This window comes from Urtica dioica, chromosome 5 (assembly GCF_054948205.1).
Source record: "Urtica dioica subsp. dioica isolate 48M chromosome 5, U.dioica_male_clone48M_v1_H2, whole genome shotgun sequence".
NCBI lineage: Eukaryota > Viridiplantae > Streptophyta > Magnoliopsida > Rosales > Urticaceae > Urtica > Urtica dioica.
The window spans coordinates 13763896-13784308 of record NC_142760.1 but is presented as its reverse complement, the minus strand read 5'-3'; positions in this window follow the sequence as shown (position 1 = coordinate 13784308).

Below are 20413 nucleotides of genomic sequence, written 5' to 3'. Positions count from 1 at the left end.
CGAACATTTGAGACTGAGAAGTACCAGGTATTTTGAATTTGTGTTTCTATCTTTTAACATATGCTAACTTAGAAGAAAGATTAGGGATTATATTTGATTTGAGTAAGGACTTAGAATACTTGATTGTTTATGTTGTTTCTCTTGAATCATTTTCTCATGGGTCTTTTGATAACACACTGTTAGGAAAATAAACTATGGACAAAAGTTGAAAAATTCTTTACTAGTCTTCGAGACTATCTATTCAGTATGCAAAAAATATATTAAAGAATTACCAGTGGGAAGTACGATCTAGCACGAGTAATTTCAAATGTTTGGTTAACAGCAACAGTAACGAAAACTTCATTGCTATTTTTTTTATTATATATAATTCAATAGAAAATTGTTTTTAAGTTAAAAATAAAAGAAAAATTAGCAAGACAAGAATGAATACCAAGATATCAGACTTTATAAAAAGTTATAATGTCTTAATATTCCTTGAGCAATATACTTGTGTTTCATGTAGGGAACTCTACAGAAACAACATTCAAGGAACCACACTTTCAGAAACAAAGTATTATAATGTCTTGTGTAGATATATAGCAAAAGGACCACTGTTTCCATGAATCTGGTGTAGATTTGTTTCAATTCCCATTCTCAATAAAATATCCTTCTAAGCATTATTTGTCTAGGCCACCTCGAGATAAGCCAGGGAAAAGAGGTCCAACAAGGCTCCCGAACCTTGTACGTCTAAGGAGTCAAGGAATCAAGCAATGTGTAGAATTTGATGTTTATGGAGAAGCGATTGGTGACAACTCTCCTGTTTATAGAAGTTTTTTGGGCTATTTAGCCAAAAAAGTGTCAATAGTCAACCACGATGATTGGTGTCTCGTGGAAGACAAGGTGAAGGACGGTCTTTGGAGTGAAGTTCAAGTATGTTTGTTTGTACTTCTTTCTATATATAGGTTTATTAAATAACTTAAAGTTTGCCGTATTCAATTTTGGCAGAACACCTTCATTGTTGAGAATCGCTAACGTGACGAGGCGATGCAAAAGATTGGGGCACGATGGAGAGGTTTTAAGACTAACCATACAAAAAAGATTTTTGAAGAGCTTAAAGCAGGTGATGATCCGATGTCTCTTGCTTCAACAATGGAGTTGGAGTACAGGATCGCTCCAGAAGATTGGACTAGATTCGTCCAAAGTCGCATTAATCATGATTTTGAAATGCTTAGAAAAACTAAACAAGGAAATCAGAGCAACCAAGTCCTTCTTCATCGGATTTCCCGAAAACCATATGCCGCACTTAGATGTGATTCGGTAAGTCAGATTTTGCATTTTTTTTTATAAATTTTTTCCAAAAGACAAAATTTTTGTCTCGTTTTACCTTTTTTTTTTGGTCAACTGTGATGCTGTGTTTGTCAACTGTGATGTTGTGTTCTCTTCGTTCTCAAATTTTTTTTTTTAGGTATTTATCAACTGTGCTGCTGTGTTATTTTTGTTCTCAATTTGGCTGGTTTGGGTTAAAACGTCCCAAACATACATGTGGGGTTAAATTTACTAAATAACCCATTTCCTTTATAGGTATGTGAATTGAGCTGTTAAATTTCAGTCAGCACATGCACATACATGAGGGGCAATGGTTCTGGACAAAACTCATATACATATATATTTACAAATTGCATTTATATATAACACTGTCCCTCGTGTTGGACAAAATCAGAATCGTCGGCTTCACTGTTTCATTATATAAGTGACTGAAAGCTTTGATTTTGTGTTATCTTTGTTCTCGATTTGACTTTCTTAGATTTCAGATATGTTGAGTGAGTGGTAATGTTGAAACCCAAACAAGAAAGAAAAAAAAAAGAGATTTATCCAGATACCAAATCAAATTTTTTTTAAATGTTTTTTACTATTATCATTATTATAATGTAAGCAGTATAGATTTTCTTAATAGACTCTGTCAGAGTATTTAGACAAATTTCTTGTTGTGAGAATATAGGCGGAAAGAAACGATGGTAGACAACCTGATCGAGCTGAAGTTTGGATAGAAGCACGCAAAGACGCAGATGGAAAGCTTACAAATGAAGAAGAAGTGTTAAAAAAAATGGTAGTTCTTTGAATTTAATTAAAGTTTTATATGTTAATTTATTTAGTTCATAATGTAAAATCATAGGAGGATCAATATCAGTCGCATGTACCGTTTACTTCCGAAGCGCCTTCCACATCAAAGTCACCACATATTTCCGATCCCCCTCAGGTAATAATCTAAAGTTATTATATGTTGATTATTATAATAAATAATGTGAAATTATAACATGCTAGATATTAGCCGGGGTTGTCTCCTATGTATGATTGTACGTCTGACTTCATACCATTCGAACCTTACGTGCGCGATTCAACTCTTGCTCCACATCAAGTATATAATAATCATTAACTTGGAGCTGATTCTCACATAGTTCAACATACAATATAAATTAGTTTAATAAAAATTGATGCACGCGCAGGTGCATATACAGTCCCAAGTGACGTCCATAAATACAAGCACGCCAAAGGTACAGTTACTCTTCAACCCTTTGTTGTCGCTGTTTTTCGGACAACTATTTAGGAGCCCAGAGTGGTTAGACCCAAGGCCGGACCAAGTGGTCTCACTCCGGCTCGAGCGTGTCGGACTTGGTGTCCCAAGTAGTCCCTTAGCTGTGGGTGAAGCTCACCTTGTCTCGATACCTGAAAAGCAAGAAAGAGATTGTGAACTACAAAGGGGAAACAGGGGGGGTGCCCCTGTTTACCTCTCCGACGCTCAACATTAGCGGGATTGAGGTGGAGTATAGAGGTTTTAGGGGTGGTGAGAGGCCAAAGATGAGCGAAACGAGTGAAGTACGAGTTCGACAGCGTTTCGGGACTCAAAATTGGATTACCTTTGGGAGAGGGCAGACCTCTCTATTTATAGGCGGCCAAGAGGTGGTTTGAAGACCCCTTGGCCGAGTGAGCATGCTTGAGTCGGCCATTTGACTCCTTCAATGGTTGGGTCGGCCAATGGCCGAGTGAACATGGTGGTGAGGTTCACTCGGCCATTGGCCGAGTGAAAGGCTTGGGCCGGCTGAGGTTCACTCGGCCATTGGCCGAGTGAACTGCTGGAAGGTTCACTCGGCCAATGGCCGAGTGAACTGCATGGGCAGCTGGAAGGTTCACTCGGCCATTGGCCGAGTGAACTGCTGGAAGGTTCACTCGGCCAATGGCCGAGTGAACTGCCTGGGCGGCTGAAAGGTTCACTCGGCCATTGGCCGAGTGAACTGCTGGAAGGTTCACTCGGCCAATGGCCGAGTGAACTGCCTGGGCGGCTGGAAGGTTCACTCGGCCATTGGCCGAGTGAACTGCTGGAAGGTTCACTCGGCCAATGGCCGAGTGAACTGCCTTGGTGGCTGGAGGGTTCACTCAGCCATTGGCCGAGTGAACTGCCCAATGGCCGAGTGAGCCATTTGACCCAGCCAATGGCCGAGTGAGCCATTGACTCGGCCCATGGCTGGGCAAGGCGTTTGACTTGGCCATTGGTTTGGGCCGGCCCCTGGTTGAGTCAGGGTTTCGCCGCCCAAGACCTCGTACTAGCCACGTGGGTCGAAGAGATGCCTTTGTTCCCGTTGGCCCTAGACGGGCTGACAACATTAGCCCCCCGAGTTTCCGGTCGAGCGTAGGTCGAGTGGAAACTCAAAATCTACGCTTTTATGCAGATGCGGGATGAATGCTCTCGGGTTTGTATCACGGGGAACAGCCTTTGCGCGTCGCGAGGGGCGGCCTTTGTGCGTCACGAGGGACGGCTTTTATGCGTCACAAGGGACGGCCTTTGTGCATCACGAGGGACGGCTTTCGTGCGTCGCGTGGGACATCTTTTGTGCGTCACGAGGGACGGCTCTTGTGCGTCGCGAGGGACGGCTTTTGTTGCGCGTGACTTATTTTCTCGACTTACCGACGAAGGCATAATCGACTTGCACGTCTTTGTTGTGCGCGGCTTATTTTCTCGACCTACCAGTGAAAGCGTGATCGATTAGCACGACTTGGGCCTCGGGGGCCTCGGTGTCACGTTTGCGTGATCGGGTTTTCCGCGGACGCTGGCCAGACCAGATACGCCCTGGCGGACGCAAGCCTTGAACCCATTTGTAACTCATTGCCCATCGGCTCACGAGCTGGGCGGCGAGCGCGATGCCACATTTGTGTGGCCAGGTTTCCCGTGGACGCTGGCTAGACCAGATACACCCAGCGGACGCAAACCTTGAACCCATTTGCAACTCGTTGCCTATCGGCCCACGAGCTGGGCGGCGAGCGCGATGCCACTTTTGTGTGGCGAGGTTTCCCGTGGACGCTGACTAGACCAGATACGCCCAGCGAACGCAAACCTTGAACCCATTTGAAACTCGTTGCCTATCGGCCCACGAGCTGGGCGGCGAGCGCGATGCCACTTTTGTGTGGCGAGGTTTCCCGTGGACGCTGGCTAGACCAGATACGCCCAGCGAGCGCAAACCTTGAACCCATTTGTAACTCGTTGCCTATCGGCCCACGAGCTAGGCGGCGAGCGCGATGCCACATTTGTGTGGCGAGGTTTCCCGTGGACGCTGGCTAGACCAGATACGCCCAGCGGACGCAAACCTTGAACCCATTTGTAACTCGTTGCCTATCGGCCCACGAGTTGGGCGGCGAGCGCGATGCCACTTTTGTGTGGCGAGGTTTCCCGTGGACGCTGGCTAGACCAGATACGCCCAGCGGACGCAAACCTTGAACCCATTTGTAACTCGTTGCCTATCGACCCACGAGCTGGGCGGCGAGCGCGATGCCACATTTGTGTGGCCAGGTTTCCCGTGGACGCTGGCTAGACCAGATACGCCCAGCGGACGCAAACCTTGAACCCATTTGTAACTCGTTGCCTATCGGCCCACGAGCTGGGCGGCTAGCGCGATGCCACATTTGTGTGGCCAGGTTTCCCGTGGACGCTGGCTAGACCAGATACGCCCAGCAGACGCTAACCTTGAACCCATTTGTAACTCGTTGCCTATCGGCCCACGAGCTGGGCGGCGAGCGCGGACTCAAGACTCAACTCGAGGGCTCATGTAGAGCCTGCACGAGGAATAGTTAGTTGACTTGTGGACTTGGGACTCAACTCGAGGGTTCTTGTAGAGCCTGCACGAGGAGTGGTTAGCTGGCTTGTGGACTCGGGACTCAACTCGAGGGCTCTCGTAGAGCCTTCACGAGGAGTTTTGTGAAGAGTCGGCGCGAGGAGTATCGGTCGACTCGCGGACTCGGAGCTTGACTCGAGGAATGAACTCTTCTCGAGGAGATATGCGAAGAATCGACACAAGGAGTATCGGTCGACTCGTGGATTCGAACTCGACTCAAGGAATGATCTCATCTCTAGGAGACATGTGGAGTCGGCACGAGGAGTAGCTTGTCGACTCGTGGACTCGAACTCGACTCGAGGAATGAACTCATCTCGAGGAGACATGTGGAGTCGGCACAAGGAGTAGCTTTTCGACTCGCGGACTCGAACTCGACTCGAGGACTCACATAGCACGAGGAGTTTCATGAAGACATGAGGAGTATCGGTCGACTCATGGACTCGGAGCTCGACTCGAGGAATGAGCTCGTCTCGAGGAGTTACGTAGAGTCGGCACGAGGAGTATCTGTCGACTCGTGGGCTCGGGGCTCGACTCGAGGAATGACCTCATCTCGGGGAGACATGTGGCGTCGGAACGAGGAGTAGCTTTTCGACTCGCGGACTCGAACTCGACTCGAGGACTCACATAGAGCCTGTACGAGGAGTTTCGTGGAGAGTCGGCGCGAGGAGCATCGGTCGACTCGCGGACTCGGAGCTCGACTCGAGGTATGAACTCGTCTCGAGGAGACATCTGAAGAGTCGGCACGAGGAGTATCAGTCGACTCGTGGACTCGAACTCGACTCGAGGGCTCACGTAGAGCCTGCACGAGGAATTTCGTGGAGAGTCGACGCGAGGAGCATCGGTCGACTCGCGGACTCGGAGCTCGACTCGAGGAATGAACTCATCTCGAGGAGACATGTGAAGAGTCGGCACGAGGAGTATCAGTCGACTCGTGGACTCGAACTCGACTCGAGGACTCACGTAGAGCCTTAACGAGGAGTTTCGTGGAGAGTCGGCGCGAGGAGCATCGGTCGACTCGCGGACTCGGAGCTCGACTCGAGGAATGAACTCATCTCGAGAAGACATGTGAAGAGTCGGAACGAGGAGTATCAATCGACTCGTGGACTCGAACTCGACTCGAGGACTCACGTAGAGCCTGCACGAGGAGTTTCGTGGAGAGTCGGCGCGAGGAGCATCGGTCGACTCGCGGACTCGGAGCTCGACTCGAGGAATGAACTCGTCTCGAGGAGACATCTGAAGAGTCGGCACGAGGAGTATCAGTCTACTCGTGGACTCGAACTCGACTCGAGGGCTCACGTAGAGCCTGCACGAGGAATTTCGTGGAGAGTCGACGCGAGGAGCATCGGTCGACTCGCGGACTCGGAGCTCGACTCGAGGAATGAACTCATCTCGAGGAGACATGTGAAGAGTTGGCACGAGGAGTATCAGTCGACTCGTGGACTCGAACTCGACTCGAGGACTCACGTAGAGCCTGCACGAGGAGTTTCATGGAGAGTCGGCGCGAGGAGCATCGGTCGACTCGCGGACTCGGAGCTCGACTCGAGGAATGAACTCATCTCGAGGAGACATGTGAAGAGTCGGAACGAGGAGTATCAATCGACTCGTGGACTCGAACTCGACTCGAGGACTCACGTTGAGCCTGCACGAGGAGTTTCGTGGAGAGTCGGCGCGAGGAGCATCGGTCGACTCGCGGACTCGGAGCTCGACTCGAGGAATGAACTCGTCTCGAGGAGACATCTGAAGAGTCGGCACAAGAGTATCAGTCGACTCGTGGACTCGAACTCGACTCGAGGACTCACGTAGAGCCTGCACGAGGAATTTCGTGGAGAGTCGACGCGAGGAGCATCGGTCGACTCGCGGACTCGGAGCTCGACTCGAGGAATGAACTCATCTCGAGGAGACATGTGAAGAGTTGGCACGAGAAGTATCAGTCGACTCGTGGACTCGAACTCGACTCGAGGACTCACGTAGAGCCTGCACGAGGAGTTTCGTGGAGAGTCGGCGCGAGGAGCATCGGTCGACTCGCGGACTCGGAGCTCGACTCGAGGAATGAACTTATCTCGAGGAGACATGTGAAGAGTTAGCACGAGGAGTATCAATCGACTCGTGGACTCGAACTCGACTCGAGGACTCACGTAGAGCCTGCACGAGGAGTTTCGTGGAGAGTCGGCGCGAGGAGCATCGTTCGACTCGCGGACTCGGAGCTCGACTCGAGGAATGAACTCGTCTCGAGGAGACATCTGAAGAGTCGGCACGAGGAGTATCAGTCGACTCGTGGACTCGAACCCGACTCGAGGACTCACGTAGAGCCTGCACGAGGAGTTTCGTGGAGAGTCGACGCGAGGAGCATCGGTCGACTCGCAGACTTGGAGCTCGACTCGAGGAATGAACTCATCTCGAGGAGACATGTGAAGAGTTAGCACGAGGAGTATCAATCGACTCGTGGACTCGAACTCGACTCGAGGACTCACGTAGAGCCTGCACGAGGAGTTTCGTGGAGAGTCGGCGCGAGGAGCATCGTTCGACTCGCGGACTCGGAGCTCGACTCGAGGAATGAACTCGTCTCGAGGAGACATCTGAAGAGTCGGCACGAGGAGTATCAGTCGACTCGTGGACTCGAACCCGACTCGAGGACTCACGTAGAGCCTGCACGAGGAGTTTCGTGGAGAGTCGACGCGAGGAGCATCGGTCGACTCGCAGACTTGGAGCTCGACTCGAGGAATGAACTCATCTCGAGGAGACATGTGAAGAGTCGGCACGAGGAGTATCAGTCGACTCGTGGACTCGAACTCGACTCGAGGACTCACGTAGAGCCTGCACGAGGAGTTTCGTGGAGAGTTTTTCTTTGGGACCTTGAGACTTTATTATTATTTTTGTTTTTGAGTTGTTGTTGAGTTGTTTTTGATTGAGCATTGATCCCTGTTAGCCCCCCGAGTTTCTTGCGTTTGTGAGACGAAGGCCAAGAAACTCTTGTGTTGGAGGTACACAATAGTGCGTGTCAAAAAGTTGTCATGTGTAGAATAACTCTTTATTGCAATAAAGGGGGTTGTTACAGGTAGTCATGGCACTTGGCCTTCTTTTGAGAAAAAAGAAAATTACAATTTTGAAATAAAAGCGATCACGAAGCCGATCGGGTTCGGGCGGGAATTTAAAGGTCGAAGTCGCGACAATCATGGCTTGCTAGCAGATGCGACGATCTCCTTGAAGTCCCCACCTCGAATTAGGGAATCAATTCGCTTCTTAAGCTGGTTGCATTCGCAGAACCTACTTCGATCTCGCTTCGCGGGGTCCTTTGTGAGTGGAGCGAGGCTTCCCAGCTCATCGCGGCGTAAGCTCAGGATCCGGTCGGGCGTTGTGTTGAGCGGGACGAAGGATCGCTTCGGGGCTGGAGAAGGGTGGTCGTTAAGGACTTGACCCTTCCGGCGCCTTTTCCTTCATGACTCGGGACCAACGGCCGGCATCACAAGCGTGGCTGCGCGCTTTTGGTCGAGTGCTCGATCAATGTTGGGTGGTCGCTGCCTCAAGACGATCGTGCTCGCGATCTCGCGTTGGGCGTTGAGCTTTTCTCTCAAGTCGCTCTCATGGGATTCCTTCCGGGAATTGAGGCGATCTCTCAAGTCTCCGGCGGCCGTCCCTATCACTTTAGGCGAGAGTGCGTCATTTGAGTGACATTCTCGATAGACGACACGGCCATTGTTGTCGTCATCTCCCCGGGGGTTTCGTACGCGGATGGTGAGCTTGGAGCGTCGCTCTCGGGGCCTAGATGTTGAGAGCCCCCGTGTATCGATCGACACTTGTCGTCTTGACGTGGTCGCCCGAGGGTGTCCCCTCGAGGGCGCGTGCGGGTGCTCATCAGAAAGTTGACGTTTCGACGCGGCCGCCCGAGGGTGTCCCCTTGGAAGCGTGCGCGTGTGTCCACTTTCGTGAGTAGCGTGGTCGAGGTTGGTCTCGTGGTTGATGTCGCCGACGTTGTTGGAGTCGAGGAGGTCGGCGATGAGCGTATTGGTAACGCCGGGGCGTTCTAGGAGTTCGGCGAGCCTTCGAGCCGTGTCCTCTCGGACTGCGGCCTCGGGGTCATTCGCCAGGTCTCGGGGCTGGCTCTCATTATCATGAGGTTGCCCTTCGAGACGGTGCACAGAGCTTTGGAGGTCGCGCCTCGAGCTAGTCGCTCGGCCGCCAACGGAGGTGGCGGGGCTACGACTCATCTCTCGAGAGTCACAGAAGTGAGAAGAAGACTGGTAGAGGGGATGTGTTGCCAAGGTCGAGAGATCCCCTCCTTCTAGCGCCAAAATGTTGTCGCTATTTTTCGGACAACTATTTAGGAGCCCAGAGTGGTTAGACCCAAGGCCGGACCAAGTGGTCTCACTCCGGCTCGAGCGTGTCGGACTTGGTGTCCCAAGTAGTCCCTTAGTTGTGGGTGAAGCTCACCTTGTCTCGATACCTGAAAAGCAAGAAAGAGATGGTGAACTACAAAGGGGAAACAGGGGAGGTGCCCCTGTTTACCTCTCCGACGCTCAACATTAGCGGGATTGAGGTGGAGTATAGAGGTTTTAGGGGTGGTGAGAGGCCAAAGATGAGCGAAACGAGTGAAGTACGAGTTCAACAGCGTTTCGGGACTCAAAATTGGATTATATTTGGGAGAGGGCAGACCTCTCTATTTATAGGCGGCCAAGAGGTGGTTTGAAGACCCCTTGGCCGAGTGAGCATGCTTGAGTCGGCCATTTGACTCCTTCAATGGTTGGGTCGGCCAATGGCCGAGTGAACATGGTGGTGAGGTTCACTCGGCCATTGGCCGAGTGAAAGGCTTGGGCCGGCTGAGGTTCACTCGGCCATTGGCCGAGTGAGCCATTTGACCCAGCCAATGGCCGAGTGAGCCATTGACTCGGCCCATGGCTGGGGAAGGCGTTTGACTTGGCCATTGGTTTGGGCCGGCCCCTGGTTGAGTCAGGGTTTCGCCGCCCAAGACCTCGTACTAGCCACGTGGGTCGAAGAGATGCCTTTGTTCCCGTTGCCCTAGACGGGCCGACAACACCCTTCACCTTCAATTCTCTGCATTGATACTGCGATGTGTTTATGTCCAACATGTTTATCTAAAAAAAAATTAGATAAAATTTCTGATTTTACTTGAAATGCTGATTAGTTTAGGCATTAATTTTATTACAGCTTCTGTGTTTTTCTTTTCCTTTTGTAGACATTTACGTTATCATATGCGAGTTGTCGGAGAATTGCGAAAATTCGCCTTTAGCAATCCCATTGACGTTTCTCCGTCTGTAACTCAATTAGACGAGCCTATAGGGCGATCAGAACATATTTCAGTCTAACATATTTTTTACAGATACAGAAACAACATTCGACAATTGAATGTGGCTATTTTGTTTCAATGATGATGAAAAACATTGTTGAAACTCGAGATTTTCATAAATGTTTGCAAGAGGTATGTACACATTTAAATACACATATTCAATACATAATATATTGTTTCACTCACAAACAAATCGTTTTTATATATTATTTGTTTGAAAAGTTGAAGAGTTATACGGATGAGGCAATAGATGCGTATCGAGAAGAATGGTACCAAATGGTGTTAAACTTCATGGACACCGAAATCAAATCGTCAAATGTGAATGTAAAGTGAGTGTGTTTCTGGTGCATGAATATTCGTTTACATGGTTTGACATGTTTCGGTTTAAATATACGGTACAAAATACGAATAATAGAATTTGATTTTGAAATTATTGAATGTATTATTAAAAATTCGTATTGGTATGTTTAGGTTCGGATTTTGGAATATATATTGAAACTGTGTGCATGAATTTTTTGTAATATTCAAATATATATATATATATATATATATATATATATATATAAATTACATTACACAGCGCTTGTAAATAAACGCCTTTAAAATTTATCACCTGCCAAAATAACACGTGGATGACACTTTTGAAAAGAATAGACAGCGTTTGTATATAAACGCTGTGAAAACTTCTTACCCGCCATGAAGACACGTGGATGCCACGTTGGAAAAGAATATACAACGCTTATATACAAACGCTGTGAAAAACATTAGACATCGCTTATATACAAACGCCGTGAAAACTTTTTCGCCCAAATTCTTACGTGGCTCCTACGTGGCACCACTTTAGACAGCGTTTATTTTAGGCGCCGTGGAATACTTTTAACCTCATGCGATACAACAGCGTGCAAAAAACGCCTTCAATCATATTTCACAGCGTTTAAAAAACGCTGTTAATGAATGTTTTTGTAGTAGTGAAACAAGAAATTTGTCGAAAATATTGTTTGTGCACAAAGAGAAAAATGTCTCTACAAATCCTGAAGCATGTTGTCCGACATCTTTCCTTAACAGCTTACAGTAAAAAATAAAGCCAACACATAACGTAACAAAAATCTCTCCCTTTGGATATTTTTTAGGCAAGCACTTGCAGAACACTTCTTTATTAGATACAGTCTCAATCAAGATGGAGGACATGATACCAAGAGACTAGCAGTAAAAAATTGACCTCTCCCCCTGATTGCCTAAAAATATGCCAAAAGCAAGGATAAACCAAGACAAGGGAATGCAAAGTATCCGAACAAGCACACGAGAACCGAAGCAAACAGTAGAAATAGCATCACAATCAATACAGTCTGTATACACATACCGAAGAAAGAGGAGAGGCTGATCACACAGAGAAAACAAGAAGTGTATCAAACAGAGCAAAAACAAACAAAAAGAAACCAAATATTCTGATAGTACAAACCAAGTAAAAAGGAGATTCTAGAAAGTAGAGTCCCGATAGAACCTTCATCGTCCTCATCTTCATTTCCGTCATCATCACTGCCAGCCATATCTTTTTCTTCCTCCTCATCTTCATCTTCACTACCTTCATTTTCTGAAGCAGGCTGAGTGGACTGTGTCGGTTGTGAGGTAGACGCACCATCAGCACTAGGTGGAAGGGTCATGACCTTAATAAGACGCTCACAAATAGCTTTCCTGCGAGTATATGTCTTTTTGAGAATAGTGACTTCTTCATAGAGAGCCTTGAGAATGTCACTCTGCACAGTGTCGGAAAGAACAAGAACTTTCAAAGTTCCACAGAGGCGACATATGTCATGACAGAAGGCATGACCAGATCACGAGCATATTGTTAGGAATATTGCCACTTGAAGATAATAAATAAACATGAATGCTTACTGAATTGGAAAAGAGGTTTACTTTATTAGCATCATATGATTAGTGGGTTGAGTTCTGAAATCCGAATCAATAACAACTATCTTCCATAGCCTCCGTATTAATTTGAATCACGTCTTGGGAACCCGAGTTCGGACGGTGAGCTAAAACATGGTCGATGATGATACACGCCTGGAAAGCTGTATCTAAAATCATATATGTAGAACATAAGTGAAGGTTGATCACTTTGGGAGAGCATTCTGCACTTTTGGTAAGTGTATGACCTGGACAAACTTTGATTCTAGATGTGTCGTTTAAGATTAGTTACGACGCACTAGTCGAGATCGCTTATGTTGGTCACCATGAGACTTGATCTAAATCCTAAAAGTGATCATTGTTGTCGCTCGTTTTCGGACAACGATTTAGAAGCCTCAAGCGGTTAGACACCAGGCCGGACCAAGTGGTCTCGCTTTGGCTTGACCGTGTCGGACTTGGTATCCCAAGTCGTCCCTAAGCTTGGATGTTTGTAGCGCTCGTCGGAACACCTGGAAATAAGAGGAAAACACGTGAACTACAAAGGGAAAACAAAAGGGGTGCCTCTGTTTACCGCTCCGACGCTCAACATTAGGAGGATTGAGGTGGAGTATAGAGGGTTAGGTGTTTAGAGGGCCAAAGCTTGAGAGAAACGAGTGAAGTATGAGTTCAGCAGCGTTTCGGTACTCAATTTCGGATTACCTGAGTAGATGGGTGGTTCCCTCTATTTATAGGCAACCAAGGAGTAGTTTTGAAGACTCCTTGGCCGAGGGAAGGTGGGCCAGCCATTGGCCGGGTGAGGCTCGGTCGGCCAATGGTCGAGCGAAGGTGCTGGGGCGGCCAATGGCCGAGCGAAGGTTGGACCGGCCATTAGCTGGGTGAAGAGGCCAGGCCGGCCATTGGCCGGGCGAAAAGGTTGGGCCGTCCAATGGCCGAGTGAAGGCTGGGTCGGCCATTGGTGGCGCGAGAGTATAGGACCGGCCATTGGCTGAGTAAAGATCGGCCGACAAATGGCCGGGTGAAGAAGTTGGGCCGACCAATGCCCGATCAAAAGTATTGGGCCGGCCATTGGCCGGGCGAGAGTGTTAGGCCGGCCGATGGTCGAGCGAAGGCTGGGCCACCCAATGGCTGGACGAAGGTTGGACCGGCCATTGACTGGGCGAAGAGGTTGGGCCGGCCAATGGCCAAGCGAGAGAATTGAGCCGGCCATTGGCCGGCCGAGAGTGTTGGGCCGGCCATTGGCCGGGTGAAGATGATGGGCCGGCCAATTGCTGAGTGAGAGTATTGGGCCGGCCATTGGCCGGGCGAGAGTGTTGGGCCGGCTAATGGCTGAGCAAAGGCTGGGCCGGCCATTAGCCGGGAGAGAGTGCTGGACCGGCCATTGGCCGAGTGAAGCTCGGCCGACCAATGGCCGGGTGAAGATGTTGGGCCGACCAATGGCCGAGCGAGAGTATTGGGCCGGCCATTGGCCGGGCGAGAGTGTTGGGCCGGCCAATGGCCGAGCGAAGGCTGGGCCGGCCATTGGCCGGGCGAATATGTTGGGCCGGCCAATGGCCGGGCGAGGGTTGGGCCAACCATTGGATGGGCGAGGGTGTCCAGTCGGCCAGTGGGGCCGATAGCATCATCGGTCTGCAACGGGCCGATGACATTAGCCCCCGAGTTTCTGGTCGAGCGTAGGTTGAGTGGAAACTCAAGAATCACGTTGATGCGTGGATTTTGGACAAACATTCTCGAGTTCGCGAGTGCGTCATAGAGAGGCCTTTTGGTGCGCTTCTAGAGGCCTTTTTGATGTCCCACGGTGGTCGGAACGACCGGCTATTCCAACTGGGAACGTAGGCCGCGGTGGCCCACCGGCTTTCGACTCGCTGTATCGGACGGTGATTTCGACCGGCCACCCTGTGAGCGTGGCATCCTCAGGTGCACGTGCTATGTTATAGGTGGGGCTGAATGTAGCCTTGTGAGGGCTTGACTTCCTGCCGATTGTGGCACCATAGTGCTCTGGTCGCGTTTTCGGGTTGAGTCCTTTGGGTTGAGCCTTGTGCTTTTGCGAGGGTGACGCATTGGCACGCGTGTCGCGTTTAAGGACTCGATTGAATTGTCTTTCCGTCACGTGGGACCGTCGTGGAGCAAATTTCGGTGCGCCGTTAGAGGCGACTTAAGTACGTCGTTAGGGAAGGTTATGGGATGCTCGTAGGATAACACATAGACTTGACATGGGACTCGCAAGTCTGCTCGTGGGCTGGCGACTCGACTCGAATGGTAAACCCAACTCGGATAGCCACGCGTATTTGACATTGGACTCTGAGTATCAACTGATGGACTTTAGACTCGACCTGAGGGGTTGAGAGTCGACTCGAGGACGTGTTCACAGTCGACAGGAGGATTGGAGAGTAAATGCGTTTACTTGAGCATCGGCTGAAGAAGTTGAGCATTGACTCGAGGAACCATTCAGGGGGTCGACGCGGGGACTTATCACTCAACTCGTGGACTAGAGACTCGATTCGAGGAGTTGAACATCGACTCCAGGAATCCTTTAGGGAGTCAACACGAGGACTTATCAGTTGACTCGTGGGTTGGGACACGACTCGAGGAGCTAACTCAACTCGAGGAGTTCCGCGCAAAGTCGACACGAGGACTTGTCAGTCGAGTCGTGGATTGGGACTCGACTCGAGGAGCGAACTCAACTCGAGGAGTTATGCGCAAATTCGAAACGAGGATTAGTTAGTCGACTTGAGGATCGGGACTCGACTCGAGGAGTGAACTCAACTGCAGGAGTAATGCGCAAAGTCGACACGAGGACTAGTCAGTCGACTCGTGGGTCGGCACTCGACTCGAGGATTGAACTCGACCCGAGGAGTTACGGGTAAAGTCGACACGAGGACTAGACATTCGACTCGTGGGTCGAGACTCGACTTGAGGAGCGAACTCAACTCGAGGAGTTCCGCGCAAAGTCGACACGAGGACTAGCCAGTCGATTCGTGGGTCGGGACTCGATTCGAGAAGCTAACTCAAGTCGAGGAGTTATGCGCAAAGTCGACACGAGGACTAGTCTGTCGATTCGTGGGTCGGGACTTGACTTGAGTAGCGAACTGAACTCAAGTCGCCACGTCCCAGCCGACACTCGGCCAGGCAAGGCCCGTCTAGCCATCCCTCGACCGGTCAAGGACCGTCACGACACCTCCCGACCGACCAAGGCTTGTCCACCCCAAACTCGGCCGGCCAACGGCCGGCCCAACCTCTTTGCCCGGCCAAGCCTTCGCCGGCTCAACATCTTTGCCTAGCCATTGGCCGGCCGACCATCCTCGCCCGGCCAATGGCCGGCCTACCCTTCGCCCGGCCATTGGCCGGCTCAACATCTTCGTCCGGCCAATGGCCGGCTCAACATCTTCACCCATCCATTGGCCGTCCCAACATCCTCGCCCGACCAATGGCCGGGCCAACCTTCGCCCGGTCATTGGCATGCTCAACATCTTCGCCCGGCTGTTGGCCGGCTCAACATCTTCGCCCGACTAATGGCCGGCCCAACCTTTGCCCGGCCATTGGCCGGCTCAACATCTTCGCTGGGCCAATGGCCGGCTCAACATCTTCACCCGGCCATTGGCCGGCCCAACATCCTTGCTTGGCCAATGGCCGGCCCTACCTTCGCCTCCGGCCATTGGCCGGCTCAACATCTTCGCCCGGCCATTGGCCGGCTCAACATCTTCGCCCGGTCAATGGCCGGCTCAACATCTTCGCACGGCCAGTGGCCGACTCAACATCTTCGGCCAAGGAATCTTCAAAACCACTCCTTGGTCGCCTATAAATAGAGGGGACCACCCCTCTACTCAGGTAATCCATTTTTGAGTTCTGAAACACTGTCGAACCTCCAGGTCACTCGTTTCACTCATCTTTGGCCTCTCACCCTCTAAAGCCTCTATAATCAACCTCAATCCCACTAATGTTTAGCGTTAGAGAGGTAAACAGAGGCACCCCTTCTGTTTCCCCTTCTTAGTTAATAGTTCTCTTATCTTTTTCAGGTGTGCCGGTGAACTCAAGGACCATTGACAGCTGAGGAAGACTCCAGACATCGAGTCCGACACGCTCAAGCCCAAACGAGTGACAACATTTTGGCGTTAGAAGGAGGAGATCTCCTGACCTAGGAAACACATTCCCTCTACTACTCTTCTTCTACTGTCGATGACAAAACTCTCGATAGATGAGTCAATCGCCCATCACCTCCATGGCCGACCAAGCGACTAGCTCGAGATACGTCTTGGGAAGTTTGGCATGCGAGATTGGGATCAAGGGCCTCATGGCAACGAGAGCCTACCCCTCGAACCAGCAGTCCACGAACCGGCTGGTGATGCCAAGGAACTCCTCGAGCGGCTAGGGGTGAATGTCGCGCTCATCGCCGACCTCCTCGGCTACAGCATCAAGGACGATGTCAACCACGACGAGAAAGACCCCAACTACGTGGCGAAGTAAAAAACCAACGAGACCAACCTCGACCACGCTATTCACGAAAGTGAACGCGCACGCACGCCTTCAAGGGGACACCCTCAGGCAACCGCATCAAGACGTTAATCGTCGAGTGAGCACACACATTCGCCCTCTAGGGAACACCCACGGGTGACCAGGTCAAGGCATCAAAGATCGAGTAATGCTCAAGGACGCTCAATATCAGGTCCCAAATGGGACGCTCCAAGCTCATCATCTACGTCCAAAACCCCTTAAGAGAAGATGACATTGATGCTCGCGGCATCCGTCGAGGTCGTCGCTTTAATGGCATACCCTTGCCAAGGGTGATAGGAACGGCAGACAGAGACTTGAGAGACCGAGTCAATTCCCGAATGGAATCTCATGGGAGTGACTTGAGGGAAAAACTCAGCACCCGACGTGAGATCACAAGAGAAGTCATCTTGGGACACCAACCACCCAACGTTGTTAATCGAGCATCCAAAAAGAAGCGCGTTGCTATACCCGTGGCCCCGGCCGTCGGCCCCGAGTCGCGAAGGAAAAGGCGTAGAAATGGTCAGGTCCCTAATGATCATCCTTCTCCGACCCCGAAGCAGTCCTTCGTCCCTCTCAACACGACACCCGACCGGATCCTGAGCTTACACAAAGAGAAGCTGGGATCTCCACCTCCAATGAAGAGGGACCCCGCAACGCGGGACAGGAGCAAACAATGCGAATATCACCAAGACCACGGACACGTGACGACCGAATGTTACCAACTTAGGAAGCAAATTGATTCCTTGATTGGAGGTGGGAATCTCTAAGTATTCGTGGCATGTGCTAGAAGTTGACAACCCCGACTGAGCGCCCGACTCGTCAAAGGGAAGAAAACGTCATCACCGCTACAGCAACCCCCACGACAGGCAACGACTCAGAAACCTCAAGCATGAGAACAATGAGATGCTGAGCGCGGTTCATCGACTAAAGAACAAGCTCCCACCATTTGTGGCCAGGACCGAAATAGCTTTCGCCATTAAATTCACGCTTGAAGTTACTCGACTCCGTGATCGTTTTATTTCAAACATGTTATTTTCTTTTTCCTATAAAGACCAAGTGTCAAAGCAAGCTGTAACAACCTTCTTATTACAATAAAAAGTTGTTCTACCCATTTTGATGTACTGTTGTATATCTCCTACACTAGAGTTTCCTGGTCTTTGGCTCGCAAACACAAGAAACTCGTGGGGATAATGCGGAACAATCTCAATGAAAACCTCAAAAAACAAAAACAAAAGGATAACGAAGTCTAAAGGGGCCGATGGTTAGGCCGGAGGTTCCGAAGAGAAACAATCTCCGTACACGAATTGGCTGACAAGTCCTCGTGTCGACTCTATGCATAACTCCTCGACTTGAGTCCACTCCTCGAGTCGAGTCTCAATTCGTGAGTCGAGTGACCAGTCCTCGTGTCGACTCCTCGCATAACTCCTCGAATTGAATTCACTGCTCGAGTCGAGTCTCGGTCCACGAGTCGACTGACCAGTCCTCATGTCGAAGCTACACGTAACTCCTCGATTGAGTTCACTCCTCGAGTCGAGTCCCGAGTCCACGAGTCGACTAACTAGTCCTCGTGTCGCCTCTACGTATCACTCCTCGACTTGAGTTCACTCCTCGAGTCGAGTCCCAAGTCCACGAATTGGTTGACAAGTCCTCGTGTCGACTGCACACGTAACTCCTCGAGTTAAGTTCACTCCTCGAGTCGAGTCCCAAGTCCGCGAATTGGCCGACAAGTCCTCGTGTCGACTCTATGCATAACTCCTCGAGTTGAGTCCACTCCTCAAGTTGAGTCTCAATTCGTGAGTCGAGTGACAAGTCCTCGTGTCGACTCCATGCATAACTCCTCGAGTTGAATTCACTCCTCGAGTCGAGTCTCGGTCCACGAGTTGACTGACCAGTCCTCATGTCGATGCTACACGTAACTCCTCGAGTTGAGTTCACTCCTCGAGTTGAGTCCCGAGTCCACGAGTCGACTAACTAGTCCTCGTGTCACCTCTACGTATAACTCCTCGAGTTGATTTCACTCGTCGAGTTGAGTCCCAAGTCCATGAATCGGCTGACAAGTCCTCGTGTCGACTCCACAAGTAACTCCTCGAGTTGAGTTCACTCCTTGAGTTGAGTACCGAGTCCATGAGTCAACAAACTAGTCCTCGTGTCGACTCTACGCGTAACTCCTCGAATCGAGTTCACTCCTCGAGTTGAGTCCCGAGCCCACGAGTCAACTAACTAGTCTTTGTGTCGACTCTACGCATAACTCCTCGAGTTTAGTTCACTCCTCGAGTCGAGTTCAGAGTTCACGGATTGGCTGACAAGTCCTCATGTCGACACGTAACTCCTCAAGTTGAGTTCACTCCTCGAGTCGAGTCCCAAGTCCACGACTCGACTAACTAGTCCTTGTGTCGCCTCACCGTATAACTCGTCGAGTTGAGTTCACTCCTCGAGTCGAGTCCCAAGTCAACGAATTGGCAGACGAGTCCTCCTGTCGAATCTAAATATAACTCCTCGAGTTGAGTTCACTCCTCGAGTCGAGTCTCGACTCGGGAATCGACTGACAAGTCCTTGCGTCGACTTTACGCGTAACTCCTCGAGTTGATTTTACTACTCGAGTCGAGTCCCAAACTCACGAGTCGACCTACAAGTCCACGTGTCAAATATGCATGACTACTCGAGTTATGTTTACTCCTCGAGCTGGTTCACAAACTCACGAGTCGACCCAGAGTCCTCGTGTTGAATACGCTTGGCTCTCCGAGTTGAGTCACAGGCCCACAAGTCAACTTACAAGTCCTCGTGTAAAAAATGTACAACTTCTTGACTCACCAATCAATGATAGAGTCATAAGTCTCGATGATAAATCTACATGTTCTCCTACAAGCAACAGAAAAACCGTCCCTAATGACGTGCTTCAGTCGCCCCTAACGGCACACCAAAATTTGCTCTGCGACGCTCTCGTGAGAGGAAGAATGGGCCAATTGAGTCCCCAAACATGATACTCGTGCCGTGGCGCCATGCTTACAAGGGCACAAGACTCGATCCAAGAGACTCAACCCGAAAACGTGACCAGCGTACTAAGGTGCCACACTCGCCGGGGGATCAAGTCTACATCTAACCCCGCCAGTCACATGACATGCGCACCCAAGGATGCCACACTCATAAGAAGGCGCTGTCACACTCGCCGCCCGATACAGCGAGTCATAACCCAAGAGGCCATCGACGACGCCGGGTTCTAGGCCTGCGCCCGCAAGGGGAATAACCGGGTCTGCCGGCCTCCACGGGAAAAACAAGACGTTCAAATCAATTACGCTCTCATTGGTAAATCGAGAAAATAAGACACGCATCAACAAGACATGTGAATCGATTACGCCATCATTGGTAAATCGAGAAAATAAGACACGTATCGAGAAGACGTGCGAATCGATTACGCCATCATTGGTAAATCAAGAAAATAAGACACACATTAACAAGACGTGCAAATTGATTACGCCCTCACTGGTAAATCGAGAAAATAAGACGCGTATTGATACGACGTGCGAATCGATTACGCTCTCATTGGTAAATCGAGAAAATAAGACACGCATCGACAAAG